At 31.5% G+C, this 16,477-nt stretch overlaps 1 long non-coding RNA gene across 1 annotated transcript; it reads right to left on the reverse strand.

Annotated features, from left to right (window-relative positions):
- Window positions 1-11,954: 11,954 nt before the first annotated feature.
- LOC123692584 lies at window positions 11,955-12,706 on the reverse strand. The gene is made up of 2 exons (XR_006751587.1): window positions 12,595-12,706; window positions 11,955-12,137 (listed from the first exon to the last, which is right to left on the reverse strand). It is a non-coding gene; the product is annotated as an uncharacterized LOC123692584 (long non-coding RNA).
- Between the last annotated feature and the right edge of the window lie 3,771 nt (window positions 12,707-16,477).

Raw genomic sequence — 16,477 nt, forward strand, 5'->3', positions numbered from 1 at the left:
GTACTCTACTTATAAAATCGTAATGTACAAATAATGATAAAACAATTATTTTTAAGAAATTTTAGTAAAACATATATTTTTGTGAATCTTAATAAACCAATTAAAAAATGGTTTACTTAATTTTACTTTGCTAGTAATTTTCCTGCAAATTAGTGCCACATTTATATTTATTAATTTTGAAGCACTTGCTGGCAAAGAGAATTTCGTGTACTTATATAACTTCGCTGACAAAGCAGAAACTACGTACACTTTAGAGTAAAATTAAATTAGAATAACATTTAAAAAACTGTTTAATTTCTACGAAACTTTTAGTATCATGTTTTTTGTGTATTATGTAAGTAGTAGTAATAATCCCTACTAATATTATAAATGTGAAAGTAACTCTGTCTGTCTGTCTGTCTGTTACGCTTTCCCGCTTAAACCTCTCAACCGATTTTGATGAAATTTGGCACAGACAATCTTTAGACCATGAGAAAGAAGAAGAAGAATAGAAGAATAGAATAAGAATTTATATTTAGGAACATAGGCTACCTTTTATCGCGAAATATGTACCACGGGCGAATATATACCGCTAGTTATAATATAAAGAAGTTTTATGTCATTTTTAGCGAAATGTTCTCTTTTTATTTGCTATTTTATAACCGCAGTTCATAAAGAAGGTGGAAGTACTATAACTTTCTCAACTGAGACTTTATTTTTACAAAGTTCTATCTCGTAGTACAAGAAAATTACCTCTAAGTTAAATATATTAATCGCACGCCTTGTACAAAGGATCTAGTTCATTCGTTTTCATTAGTTTAGTAGTCCATAATTAATTCCTCTCCAGCGATTGTCTTTTCTTTTAAACATTGTTTATTGCATTACTTGAGCTGTTTAAAATTAACCATAGGTTTATACGCAGCGTATTTTATTTTTTATAGTTCAACTATATTTTTTTACAGTACTACCTCGGTACATTTAATCTGGCTTTATTTTATTAAACACAAGAGTATTTCAGAAAATAACAGACAGTTTTGTCCTAGTTTTTTGAATACAAATAGGCATCAAAGTAAAAATATTATTATTTTGAAATTATATTATTTGAAATTTTGCCTATTTTTATTTTGAAATTTTGGGCATGTTATTTACACAAATTTATTTGTAATTGCCCACAAAATTGGCAAAATCTATAAGCATGTGTTCTAATGCTCAAGTTGGTAACTTCCTATTCGGCGTACCCTAAAATATGATGTCGTTTTTATATCATGACTTATGGTCGTAAAAACGTAAATTGTGGTCTAACCTATTGACATTTTAATCTGTTTGTTGATGTTGAAAAATTTTCATATTTCCTGGTAAGCGATCAGCTCTTTCAAGCTTGACTTTGAAAAGTTAATGTATATAGGAAATGACAATCCAAATGAGTTTATTCTATATGCTGATAAAGTCTACATAATTTGAAATTTATTTCTTAATACATGTTGTTATTGCTTATGATTTATTCTAAAGGAGAGGAAGAATTTTTTTCTTAGAAAACTAGACTGCTACGTTTAATATTTGTTCAAAAAGCCCTTCAATTTTCCATTATTTATTTATTTATTTATTTATTTACCAAGGATAGCCAACAATTGTTTACACTATATATGGCATAAAAGGAAAAATACAATTTAACGTATCAAGTGTAACAATTACTTACAGGCTAACACTACATGCTTTTGAAAACGGTTATGACTTATGAACATTAAAAAAAAAAAACTGATAAATACACAAGATAACGTTTAACAAATTATAGATAAGTTATTTGGTGGAATTGGTTCCGAAATTGACCAACTTATGTATAATCGGGCGGAAAATTGATGTTGGTTATGCTATTGTATTATGTAACGAAACATCTCTTTGAGCATAAAAATCTATTGAGTAGACAAAATATGTACGTGTTTTTCAATTTTTAAAATATGAGCTAATAAGGTGTATTGTTTTATTCTTTTTGACACTCAATTTATTTATTTTTTCTGTCCGATTAACAAATAGGCAGGTAGAGAAGTTAGATAACTACTTTGTTATACGCTCTTTTAGATTTTATTTTGGACGTCAAAATTATTTTTTTCCAGTAGAAACATGACGTAAGTGTTGTATTTTTTATATCGTACAAGATTTAATTTTTATTAGAGGAATTCAGCGGATAGTGTTTCTCAGACTAGTCAAAAATCTGTACACGTAAGCGTATTAGCTATTAATTTCCCAAACTATAAGTACTCTTTACCCAGTAGTTTTAGTACTGACTAAAAATGTGTGTAAAAGGAATACTTAACTATGTGTATCCTTGATATCATTACATAGTATAGAAAGTCGCTTTCTCTTTCTTTATGTATGCTTAAATCTTTAAAACAACACAGCGGATTTAAATGCAGTTTTTTTATAGATAGAGTAATTCCAGAGGAAGGTTTTAGTATATAATTTATTAGGTTTCAGATAAAGTGACCGAAGTCGCGGATGGTTAGCTTACCACGTTTCGTATAAAATTCAAATGCTTTAATAACGAGAATTTTTTGGGGTATAGATACATAAAACGAAATGATAGAATAAATTCGATTGCTCTGGCGTGATCACGAGTAGCTGTCGCCCCGGTAATGCGAAAGACACGGATTCGAATTCGGCCTCTTTATCGATTATTTTCTCTTTCTTAAATATTTCTCATTTATATTTATCCTTACTATACAGTAAACTGTATATTTAGTAAATTAAATCTTAATATATATAAATCTCGTGTCACAATGTTTGTCTTCAATGGACTCCTAAACCACTTAACCGATTGTAATAAAATTCGCACACCGTGTGCAGTTCGATCCAATTTGAGAGATAGGATAGGTTTTATCCCGGAAATCCCTCGGGAACGGGAACTATGCGGGTTTTTCTTTGAAAACGCGGGCGAAGCCGCGGGCGGAAAGCTAGTAGAACAATAATTAAGGTGGGTTTGTAAGACTGTTACAAAACAACAGGGAACTACGTGCTGAAATTAACTTCACAGAATTGTGGCAGTCAAATGGGTTTTCATTTATTTCGTGTTGTAAGCGTTTGGTGTAAGTGTTACAACTTGGTGTAAACAAACTGTCTTGGGTTTGTTCTCGACGGAGGGAAGTATTGATCTTGCACTTGCAGGATTATAATTTAACAAATGGATTATTAATAAGATAATATTAATCGTTGTTTTTGGTACTTGATTTAATTATGCACTTAACACGTAGTACGGAGTACCTAGTTTAAAAAGGCATGTTACTTGACTGTATCAAATAAATAATGTATTACCTGTGGTTTTACTAATAACTAACTAAAAATATTTTAAAAGTTAAAATCTGATGTGTAGATAATAATATAAATACCAAGCATATAAAAAAATAAGTACCTATCTGGGGGCACGGTAGTGCCCCCGCCAAGACGAGCCAAGCGAACAAGCGAAGCGCACGGGCACTACCTACCTTTTCTCGAAGCGCTTCGACGTTTTTTTGAACGCTCATAACTTGGGTTTGGATTATGCTAGATCAACAAAATTTTCGGGATATATTGTCAATAGCGGACTTATTGAACATATTAAGTTTTAATTTCATTAGCTTTTATACTTCAGATTTTATTTATATCTAAAAAACGCTAATTTCGTCACTGACTCACTGATGATCATCAAAATTCTTAAGGTATTACTTATTGTCCTAGAAAGCTGAAATTTTGTATGTAAGCTAGTATTAGCACACAAACAACAAAAAAATTATAAAACTTGTAACTTTCATCCCCCAACCCCTTAAACTAGGGGATGGGAGTTTGTATGAGACCTGTAATTTTAAATTAAATTTTGATGACGCTAGAGGTCTAATCTAATAATCTAAAACTTGGTTTCCCTAGATATATATATGTATAGGTACTCCTTGTTAAAAAAAAATAAAAATTTAATCGACATATAAAATTTTGTTACAAACAACTTACAAAAAGAAATGAAATCCCACCAAAAACATTTTCATGTAAAATGTTGCCAAGACGAGCCCATATGACTCGCACTGTGAAAAAGTTATCAGATCTCATGTAGAGCCAAGCTTCTAACACTACACGCCCTAACTCTACAAGGCCTAACTTCACAAACTCTACACCTTAGTCAAAATATGTGGCTTGGCCGTTCGTTACTACAAGAACTATTGTATAACACAAAAGTAATGAACAGTGAATTAATTTTTCACCTTACGCCGATGTGAATGTAGCGAAATGGCCAAGCCACATATTTTGACTAAGGTGTAGAGTTTGTGAAGTTAGGCCTTGTAGAGTTAGGGCGTGTAGTGTTAGAAGCTTGGCTCTACATGAGATCTGATAACTTTTTCACAGTGCGAGTCATATGGGCTCGTCTTGGCAACATTTTACATGAAAATGTTTTTGGTGGGATAATCTATACTAATTTATACTTTAATATTATAAAGCTGAAGAGTTTGTTTGTTTGAAAGCGCTAATCTCGGGAACAACTGATCCGATTTGAAAAATTCTTTCAGTGTTAGATAGCCCATTTATCGAGGATGTCTTTAGGCTATAATTATTATCTCGCTGAGACCAACAGGAGCGAAGCATTGCGGGTAAAACCGCGGAGCACAGCTAGTATGGTATTGAATAGAATATAACGCTACAACATTAGATATAATACACGCTACAGCATTATAATAACAACAATATGGTATATATTATGGTTGTGTTCAAAGTATATAAAAATAACAGCATAAAAGAAATGCACTAAGAAAACTGTAACGTAAGACAAAAGTAATATTTCACAGTCCTTACATCTATGATAGCTGACACGTCCGCTTTTCTCTCTTCCATACAAAAATACTATCTTCCTTGTTTATTTTTCTTACTCATGATTTCTTACTTGGAATGTTTGTGTCCTAGACAAAAAAGAACACGTATTTAAATTATAGAGACAAATCAGATAACATTATAGTTTAATTGCTTGAATATATTTCAAAAAAATCATATTTAGGGCTGATTTTTCAATCCTCGGTTAAAACTTATTCGTCGAATAACGTATTAAACTATTAAACTACCATTTCAAAATGCATTCTTATTGCATGCAATTGACAGTTTACAAGTGAAATTTTAATAATATCGTGTAATACTTTATTGGACGGGTAAGTTTTAACCAATGATTGAAAAATCGGCCCTGAAACTTAAAAATATTCACCGTTTAAAATAGAGCTTTTATTAATTAATTAAATGATACACAAGCTCTTGGAAATCAGAAGAAATATATCCTGAAAACGTTAGGAATGGATAGTTGAAAATAAACGCTATTAATAACAACATAATCTTTCCAACACTTTTTTACGAAGTTAAATGTCCATTACAACGCTAAAATAAACGTTATACCATTTATACAAGATCTATTTTACCATAAAATCTTACGGGGTCAAGTAAAACTATAAAACTTACAGGCAGTGCAATAAACTCGGTGAAATGTAACAAGTTTCAGATTCATTGGCACGATCCTCGTCTGCAAGTGTTGCCAGCCTGCAAAACCTAACCTATAAAATGTTCCAACGATTAATAGGGGCCTTAGTAGTATCCCATATTCCTAAATACATATTTAAATCATAGAGTTTCTGTGATCTGTGATTTAAATAGTTAAGTACTAGGTACGTAAACTTCGCACTACTTCAATTAAAACACATTAAAATTAGAGCAAAGTAAAAGTTATAATAATAATAAACTTAGAGTATTGCACCCCTATTTTAATAGATACGATTTAACACTAACACCGAAACCTAATACTAAATAGTTATCATATGTAATATAAGTAGTTCATTCTTTTTGGCTGTAAAACAATATACCTACGTAGTTTACATGTACGCAATAAATCAAATGACTACGACCTACGTTTTGTCTCGTATTTTGCATTGTTGTGAATTATATTTATTTTTGTATTTGAATATACTATTAATATGTATATATAAATAGTAAGTAGGTATATTCTAAATATAATATATTTATATAAATAGTATATATAGCGTGTACGCTATGGTATTATAAACTACTAAATTTAATCTAAACAATCTTTTTTCACAATATTACAAGGAGGTACTGAATTGATTTAATTCAATTAATAATTATAACTACGAAGTACTTCTAAGTTAGATTATAATAAACTTACGTCAGTGTTTAACGCCAATAGGCCTTGAAGATAAAATATTTATCTCAGCAATTTTCAGCAAGAGGCTCATTAATTCACTAAAATAAATCGTTTTTTTGTGATATTTGACATCATCTGCGTCCACGTCACGCTTGGCCATTAATTAGGATACCACAAAAAGGCGCCGAGGTCCATTTACTATGACGCAGGCTCCTGCCGCAAAGGCAGTGCCCGCCCTACATCCGTGAAGACCGCTCGCGCGCTCGGGAAATCAACGCGCGAAGCGCGCCTGAATTTGACACATTCGATTTTTAAAATATTTTTTTTTCTTGTCTTTCTCATCGGCCAGTATCTTACTAGTGCCAAAAAGGTTGCAATAACGAGTGTTACAGATAAAATATATTTTTAAATTATTTTAAATTGAGAACGTAACCGTAGGTATGAGTTAATTTGTCGAATTTCGAACATACCTATTATCGCGATTTGCGAGTAATGCGTTAAAGTTGGTATTCGGGCAAAGCTTTGAGTGTTGCAATTCATGCAGAGGACGTAATATGTATGAAATGATAGTTTATATTTTTAGATAATGCTGAATATTTTTTTTACTATAAAATTGAGATTTTTCTTTCAGAAAGCTAAAATTAAATATGCTGTATAAAAATATTAAAAACAGAGAAGAATTATTTTACATAGTGATTATGAAAAATTCTAAATCTGTTAAAGTAGATAGGTACGATATCTTAATATATATAAATCTCGTGTCACAATGTTTGTCTTCAATGGACTCCTAAACCACTTAACCGATTATAATAAAATTCGCACACCACGTGGAGTTCGATCCAACTTGAGAGATAGGATAGTTTAAATCTCAAATCGTTTTAGAGAAAGCGGGCGAAGCCGCGGGCGGTAAGCTAGTTAATTTATATTTTCATCATAATAACGTATAATTATGGGAGTACATATTATACAACTATGATAAATTCAGATAAATTATTAATTTCCATAAGAGGACTACGTGAACATGATACAAACACTTATTAATAATAAACTAGCTACATTTTGATATGAAACACTAGGGATTATTCATAGATTTAAATTTAATTGCATTGCATTATATCTAATAACAATCACACGTTAATTAAAAATTGATTTGATTATTTCATAATCTTATAATATAAAAATGAATACCAAAATGTGTTGGTAAGCGCATAACTTTAGAACAGCTGAACCGATTTCTTTAATTCTTTTTTTTTATTATATTCCTTGAAGTACGAGGATGGTTCTTATGTAGAGAAAACGTTAATATGTACCACGGGCGAAGCCGGGGCGGACCGCTAGTACATAATATATATACCGTGCATTATAGATATTTTCGATAGAAAGTTGCGATAACAGATACAGTGTAAGATATCATTTACAATAATCTCAAATAGATCCTATCCTATTTTTAGGTAGTACATAGATAATTTATATCAATAAGGGTAGTAATTCCGGACCTTGAAGAATTCTTCCCTTGTAAATAGCTCTCCTAATATCCTTAGCTTTTCAAAGATGTAGGTACCTATTCTATTATCTATACTAATATTATAAAGAGGAAAAGTTTGTAATTATGTATGTATATATGTATACATATGGTTTTCAACTTTTCACGCATAAACTACTGGACCGATTTTGATGAAATTTGGCACAGACAATCTTTAGACCCTGAGAAAGAACATAGGCTACCTTTTATTGCGAAATCTGTACCACGGGAGAAGCCGGGGCGGACCGCTAGTTGTTTATATTTTACCTTTCTTATCAGTCTTACCTTCGTTCGCTCTTCTTATTTGAATACTCGAATAAATAAGTGAAGACAAAAGCGTGGTCTTAAATATGTTAATATATTCTATGGAGTTGTCTATCATTCTTACCAGATTATTTATTTTTGAAAGAAAAGATATACCTTTATCACAAAACTTGTTAGAGTCCGCGGCTTTACTTGCGTGATAGATAAAAAGCCTATGTGCTAATAATATTATATCCTTTAATCTATTTCTATACTAATTATTAGGACTACGATCATAATAATATTATGACGTTGTGTGATAAATAAACTGTTCTTAAACTATGAAAAGATCGTTTATAAAATGAAAATACTGTTTTAAAACCGAATTAAAGTAATGTTACATCAATATTGTTTAACAAGTAAATAAAATTTGCTGATTTTATGAAAACTCAGCCGCATTTTGATTAATTAACATTAACGCGGTATCGAATCAAATATTTACATATTAATTAGCATAGCTTCATAAATTAAGTAGCTATACCTTATAACAAAAGTCCTATAACTATATTTATACATGAACAGGATGGCAACCAAGCGAACGGTTTATTCACAAGTAGCTCTTACGTCCGCAACACTTTGTGAAGGTGTTGCCCTCAAAGGGATTATCTGGGAAAGAATAGCTTGAACAAGTACGAGAATTTTTATAGTAGTAGGTTTTTATAGAAGCTCAGGATTAAATAATAGTATTAGGTTTTTATAGATAGGACATAAATACATTAATAGATGGTGTGTTTATTTTTATAAAGTCACATTGACACAAGAAGGCTCCCAAATAATTACACTTTAAAACAGAAGCCTAACCGAATAGAACATTTATCGGGTCATTAAAGATAATCATAATTACCTATCCTATAATTAAAGCCAGTTAACAAAACAACAAAGAAAATAATTATACTATGAATTAATGACCAAAAATACGCTACGAAAACTGCATCATTCAAGGGGAGGTTAAAAAGAGCATTGTTCATAAACAAGTAACAAGTTTTTGAGTCTTTCTTTGAAATTATTAATAAGTACTATCAATAGCGATTTTATAACATTCTTTATTTGAATGTTTTCCGTCCACATGTTTTATTCCACTTAAATTAACCTCAAAACAGTCGAGCGTAACATCCGCACCGCCAAAAAGTCGGAACTCAAAGCTCTAAGCAGAGATTTTGTCCTACAAGGCAGAATACCTTTACAAAAGTAATTGTTCTTCATAATTACTGCTCGGCGCCTTGTGCTGGCACTTAAAGAGTCAAGCGTTTAACTTGAGAGGTCGTGGAAATAAAATAAACGGATGAACTGAATGCAGTTACATGGCGTAGTTAGAATTCTGTACTCTAATAAAGTTGAGGTTTACAGTTAGAGGAGTATATTACAATTCACACTGGATTGCTCATATTTCTTAACTTAGAAGACAATTGAAACAAGCTTTTAGACTAAAACTATATAGTATTAGATAACAGTGTTAAAATGAAATTTTTGGCACTTTTTTTGGCTTGTATTCTTTTCAAATTGTTTTATTTGGAGGTAATAAAATATTTCTGTATCAAAGGTACCAAAGGTTCACCGGTCGAATCCTCCTTTCAACCTAAATTCATTTCTGAAAGCAGCCTAAAGCCTAAAAGAAAGCATTTGACTTCATATTTCTTTTTTCCGCGGGTAGTATTGGGAATCCTTTTTTACTTTCTCATCTCGATTCCTCAATCTTTTCAAGATGGCCGATTTTGCGATTTGTTTTCACGAATGTGAATAAAGTGAAAAGGTTGTATTAGAATATGTAGGTTTAGGATAGATTTTTCAAAAGGTAACACTTTGCACACAATAGCTGATTATTTTTTCATGACGGGTTAAGATAAGTTTTAAGTATAACTTACTTTAATTATTTTAGCTTTTCACATTTAAAATTCGGTCATAAATCTATTTATGTTATGTCGACACTTATACATAGTAGATGTATGTAAAATGTGTTTAAAATAATATCATAAAGGTAAAATATTGTTAGTTTTTTGTTAATGATTAACAAACAATGTTATTTTTAAATTATTTCACCTATATTACCACCAGCCCAACAGCTTCGTTATTAAATCGTTTATAAATTATAATATATTCTAAAGTAGTATTTGATACATAGTATACTACAATACTAACTAAGATAATGATAATTATTATAAGTGGTTAAATTTTTAAGTATACACATCATTATAATAAGATTAAGGTTACGAAACTGTCACACAGAACTCTGTAGAAGCATTAAATTCATAGCTTTTGGTCGCAAGCCAGATAATAGACTCAGATATAGCGGTTCATTAGTATTATCTCTGGTTTATTGTGTAATTAAAACAATAGTTTGCAACTAAGATGTTGGTAACTTAAGAAAATAAGGATGTTTTGCAAAGTTATAAGATTTCTTACTAGGGAAAATGATTAATTAATTAAAATTTAGGTACGTCAGTGTATTTACACCCTACCCTATGTTTCAATTGGGTACACTTTATAATAAGACATCGGCATCTTAAAATTCACAATACTTATGATTTTATTAAAAGTTACGTTGTCAATAACCTCTATTGATTCTTTATTTCACACTTAGATTTCACAATATTTTCCACAAGAAACGTCGTCGTAGCATTTTACAATAATAAGTACAAACTATTTATTCAATTCAAGGACATGAAACTAATAACAAAGTATCAAATTCCGCCATTATAACAAACAAAAGTGTTTCGCACAAATCGAAAATCACGTCAAAGTTTCACCCAAAACCATTCGAACAAAACAAACTTCCATTGTATATAGATGATTGTTACTGAAAGAAATTCTTTTGTTACGAAAACAGAATACAGATAGTACAATATAGTAATACATATTGAACGATCGGCCTTATGCCGACTTATAGCTTTGTCAAATAGAATGCGTTCTTATCGCGTGGTAGAGGCGTAGAGCGCTAACTTGATGTCGCGCTATGATGCCGAATTCTGTTGTACTAGCCGCTAACATACCTACTGTCAAACAGAGCGATGACGCTCTGACGCGCACGCACTAAGTTCGCTTTCAATCTGAACAGTGCCAATAGCACTGTCGGCGTCATTGTACTCTTCAGAGCCAATGAATAAGGAATCACATGGAAGTGACATACCTACAAAAAAAGTGTGGCCGGCGCCATATTGAATGGAACAAAACATGGCGGTGTTTAGTGCCGAGAATATATCGATAAACATTAATATGTTTATCGATATAAAAATAATCTATAATATAAAAATGAATCGCAAATTGTGTTGGTAAGCGCATAACTCGAGAACAACTGAACCGATTTCGTTAATTCTTTTTTTATTACATTTCTTGAAGTACGAGGATGGTTCTTATGGAGAGAAAACGTAAAAATGTACCACGGGCGAAGCCGGGGCGGACCGCTAGTATTTATATATACATATTTTTTGAAGTTATACTTCTTTTGGCGCGATGAAGAAAAATAATGAGAATGAAGTATGACGATGAGTGCTCGTGACGGTAACACCTAAACAGGGTTACTTGTAAAACACCAGCAACCTCGCAGGACAAGATAGCTAACCCTGTATAATTTAATAAATCCAGTTCAATTTTGACTTGGATATAAGGATTACGGTAGACTTACAATTTGGCATTTAAGTTATCTGCTAAATTGACCAACTGGTTTATTGGATATTTTGTTTTGTTTGGCTGGTGTTTTTGAAATCAGATATTATTGGAATGTAGTATTAACGGAAGCATGCCAGTAAAGAGCAAATGTGGTACAGGAATGCGGTATAAAATCTGTTGTATGCATTTTGCTGCTATGGTATTACAGCCATGCGGGATGGCGCATGCTCCGGAAAAACAGAATAATTTAGTATTCGATTGTTTTATTAAATTACTAGCGGTCCCGGTGAACTTCGTACCACCCAGTCATTGAATGTGCTGTTTGTTACCTTTTAGCTGAACTAATTTCAGTTTTGAGGAATGTAATATAATGATACAAAATAAATACTAATATAGGTATATAATAGTTTTTTATTACGATGAACAACACAATATACAGTAGGTAATAGAAAAAAAAAAACAATAATTACTTAATAACAGAGAAAATTATAGAACTAAACTATTTCGTGCAGCCTGTGATGCACTCGGATTCACTCTATTCATTTTTGAGTTCGGGATTTGAGGCTCAACCGGTACCTGGAAATGAAATGTCACAGTTTACATTAACTAACATTGTTCACTTTACATTTTAACTAACATGCAATACATTTTAATTAAAAGGGCAATGCTGACACGACGGTTTGAAATTAATATTAACATTAGGGCTTGCAATAGCGGAATTTAAATTTATATTTTTGGTTTTATTTTATGGCATTCAAATGCTTTATAAATATAAATTTATAAAGAATAGAAAAATAAATTAAAACACCCCATGTATTTAAAGTAAATTTCACTTTCCCTCAGTCAATAACATTTCAACAACCAAATATCACCCAAGTTTGTACTCAAAAAATCATATAAAACCATCTCAGTTTGTTCACAGGCCCTCTTCAAAATAGGAGAAACGTTAGAATATAAATGACAGCCCTAAATCTAAATAAAAAGACCAAAAGTAAATTGGAAGACATCACGTGTCTACAGATAAAAACCTCACCCTGTGTGAATGCAGCGGCAAACATACTGGTATAGCATCATCGTGCAGACTAATCACATCCATTGTTCTATTGAAAGCACTTTCGGGGAAATGTAGGGAACATACTATGATAATATATCCTTTACATTTGGCTTGATATTTTCAGTTTCAATTGCTTCTAACCATTTTCCTTTTCTATTTTCACTTCTTGGTAACCTATAAAAAATGAATTTTTAGGTTATTATAATTTTAGTCCTGACCTGACTTATTTATAAATACATTTTTAAAGTACTATAAAAGCGACTAATCTTAATCTTACTTAAGTTAAAATTCATATTAGGTGTTTTATTTTTCCTTCTGCTGCTCTTGGCAAAATTAATTTGTTAATTTGGAAGTGTATTCACCAAAGCAACTATTCTTAAGATTAATGACACAGCCTTGGGAGACGCACGTCTTCATCGAACATTTTGCTAATGTCGATATTATAAGCCATCACTAGCACCCAAATTCATTATTTTACTAGAACGAAAATATACAAAATAAAGCTATATTTGGTAACAATTTTGCACTGAACATAGTCTGTGAATACTCCTCAATTCAATATACATGAAAATAACTAAATCAGCAAAGAAATAACTAATATTTCAGTCAAAACGTATACATACCGTTGCAAAGACAAACTTTTCTGGTTTTCATTCTTTCCGGAGCCACATCCCACAATACTGCGCTTTGGCATTATGCCACTATTTGTCCTTGACCACTCTATATGTTTTAGACACAAATGTTTGTCACAATCACAATAATATTCAATATTTTTCAATGTTTACTACGGAGCAATGACAGAGCATGTACATCGTAATAACGAGAACATAAAATGGCGACCGGCCACAGTAGGTATTTGAGCTAACTTCAAATGTCAAGCGGTATAGAATTAGCACTGACTGACGTATAGCCATATTTTTTCACATATCAGAATATTCATTAGTTAGAAAGAGACAGTATTAGTTTTATTATTTCGGTATCGAAATGCATGATATTTGTATAATCAGTTGTTTGTATAGAACAATATGCCCTGTCCATAGGATTCCTTAGTCATTGTTCAGAGCGCTAACCTGACGCCAAGCTGTGCTGTTTTACGTGGTAATTTTCTGTCAAACAAAGAGCCAACGCTCTGATGCGCACTATATACGCATTCTAACTGAAAACGCGTAGTACCTACAACATAATTTGGCGTCACAGCGGGCCGCCAGGTTAGCGCTATGTCGCACGCTCTACGCTTTCTATCTGGCAAAGCCTTTATAGTATCTGTGAGTAAATTTAGAAATTGAATACCGCGGGAAGAACCCAGATGCTGCGAATGGCTCTTAGAGTGCTACGTTTTGTGGAGTTTTCATAAGATTTGTGTGCGGGAAACGAGTGCCTGGAGGGAATCGGTTATAATTATAATAAATCAGGAACAATGGCTCTTTTTGATGTGAAGAATAGGGTGGCGTAGTTCGCAATCTTGTTCCGATTTACATATGGTTGTGAAACAAATGTCTTGTGTTTGGAAATGGATTTTATTTAGGCTGTGTAAGAATTGGGGCAGTTTTCCCGATATATTAAAAAATTGCATATATTTAAGTCCGTAGTTTAACTACAATCGAAGCCAAGGAACCTAACTGATAATATAAATACAAATTAATTATCTCCCCATGACCACGCTCGCTGTAACGTCGAAACGTTGACTCGAGTTTTAAATCCGTTAAAAAGTTTTAAATACAGAAAACTTACATTATGAAATATAAGTTGCAGTACTCCGCTCCTGTTGGTTTAGCGTGATGATAATAATATATAGCCTATAGATTTCCTCGAAAATGGTCTATTTAATACCGAAATATTTTTTCAAATCAAACCCGTAGTTCCTGAGATTATCGCCTTCAAACAAACAAACATATAGGTACCTATGATGCTCGTCTGAAGAGTCATAATAAATTGTCTCCCGTTATACCCTCATATTTATGCTGCGTATGTAACATCAAATCCGTCATACAAATATATGAAATATTTGATAAATGGCGCCTTTATATGGAGTTACGTGTCTTATTGAAATGTGCTCGAACTTTCTAGAGCTGTTCAAATATTGCTCTTGCCTATTATAATAAAGAAAGATGTTTCTACATATTGAAGATTTCAATCACAACTTCAATTGTTCAATTTTACCGTGTTGTAGATTTATTTTTAATGTTATTATATTAAAAAAAAACTACTAGTTGAAGAACTTACTTATTCGATTTTGTCTTAGTTATGTAGAAAACTATACACGTTGTTTTGAGATGCCTATGCTAAAATATACCGTATTCAAATTGTATATTATAGAATTTCATTAAATATTAAAATGTCTTGGCCACTGCTGTGATAAACTTTGTGTAGGCAGAGCTTTATTTATTTCCGCTTCATCAAACTTGCAATAAGTTTGAAAACATTGATTACATAGTTATCAATCAAATTTTCAAGCTTATCTAAAATGCAATATTCTAGCAAGGTTCTAAATATAGTATTTCAGTTTGCTATATTTTTCAGTCGAATAAGAGTTTGAGCAGTTTGTAACTGTATGTTTGTAAAAGTCTACATCAATTTAGGTTAGGCAAAAATAGCAGACCTAGCCGTGTGCTAAATAAGTGCTAAACTTAAAATATCGACGGCTTAGAATCAAGATACAAGAAATATACGGAGTTAGTTTCTCTGTACGTTTTGTCTGGATTGATTTTAAACGTAATAAAATTAGTTTATAGTTATTATTGAAATATTATGAATAATGATTACCTTCATATTTTAAAGAATAAGTAAATTGATTTTAGATCTTGGTGTAGCTGTAGCTAATATATTTTTTTAGCGCAGGCAACTAGTTATTATTCTATGGCGCAGGCTAATGTAATTTGCTTTTCACTAATCGGTAGGTATTATTATTTTTCATAATTTCTACAAAACATAAAATCAGTATTTCATTCTTGTTATTTTCATTCTAAAATAATTATTAATTTGTAATTAAAAATATTTCCTATAAACTATTTATTTTAGGCAAAGATTAGTTAAACAACAGACATGCCACATTGTGTAGAAAAATAAAAGATTATGAAGGGTCGTTGTAAATGAAACATCGTAGAGACGAGTGCATTGCAGACTGCAGTTAATAGTAACTGTGTAGAAACTAGAAACATTCGTAGTTCGTTAATTAATACGATGGGTGTCCATTTTCTAGTTGAAGCTGACATCTCATATATTTTTCGCACACTGCTCATCGTTACACGTTTTTGTGTATTATTGAATATTTAAATTTATAGCAGAGGTATATAATAATTACAACAAAAATACTTAAGCACCTTTTTATTTATTAATCAACAAGTTTTATAAAGAAATCCTCATTTTACAAGTATATGCGTGGACAATAATTATTATATGATACATATTGAAACAGAAAAATACTTTCACTTATTTAGTTTTTTTAAAAGAAAGAATATCACTCTGTAAAATTATGACATCGTATCATACACATCTTCTATCTATATATATAAAAATCAATGCCACTTTTCGTTGTAATTCCATAACTCGAGAACGGCTGAACCGATTTCGATAATTCTTTTTTTATTATATTCCTTGAAGTACGAGGATGGTTCTTATGTAGAGAAAACGTTAATATGTACCACGGGCGAAGCCGGGGCGGACCGCTAGTTAAATATGTATTTAAAACATAGAGAGAACTTTGAACTACTTCCTTTTAAACTGACAGATTTTTAACCTAAAATAGCGGGAACTAGAAAATGTATATCGAACGTTACAGCGTACAGACCTACATTATGTATGATAGCAAGTCTGTATTTTCGAGTAGCATGTATGTTATATGAATTATTCAAGTTTTACGTGG

This window comes from Colias croceus, chromosome 6, assembly GCF_905220415.1.
Source record: "Colias croceus chromosome 6, ilColCroc2.1".
Taxonomy (NCBI): domain Eukaryota; kingdom Metazoa; phylum Arthropoda; class Insecta; order Lepidoptera; family Pieridae; genus Colias; species Colias croceus.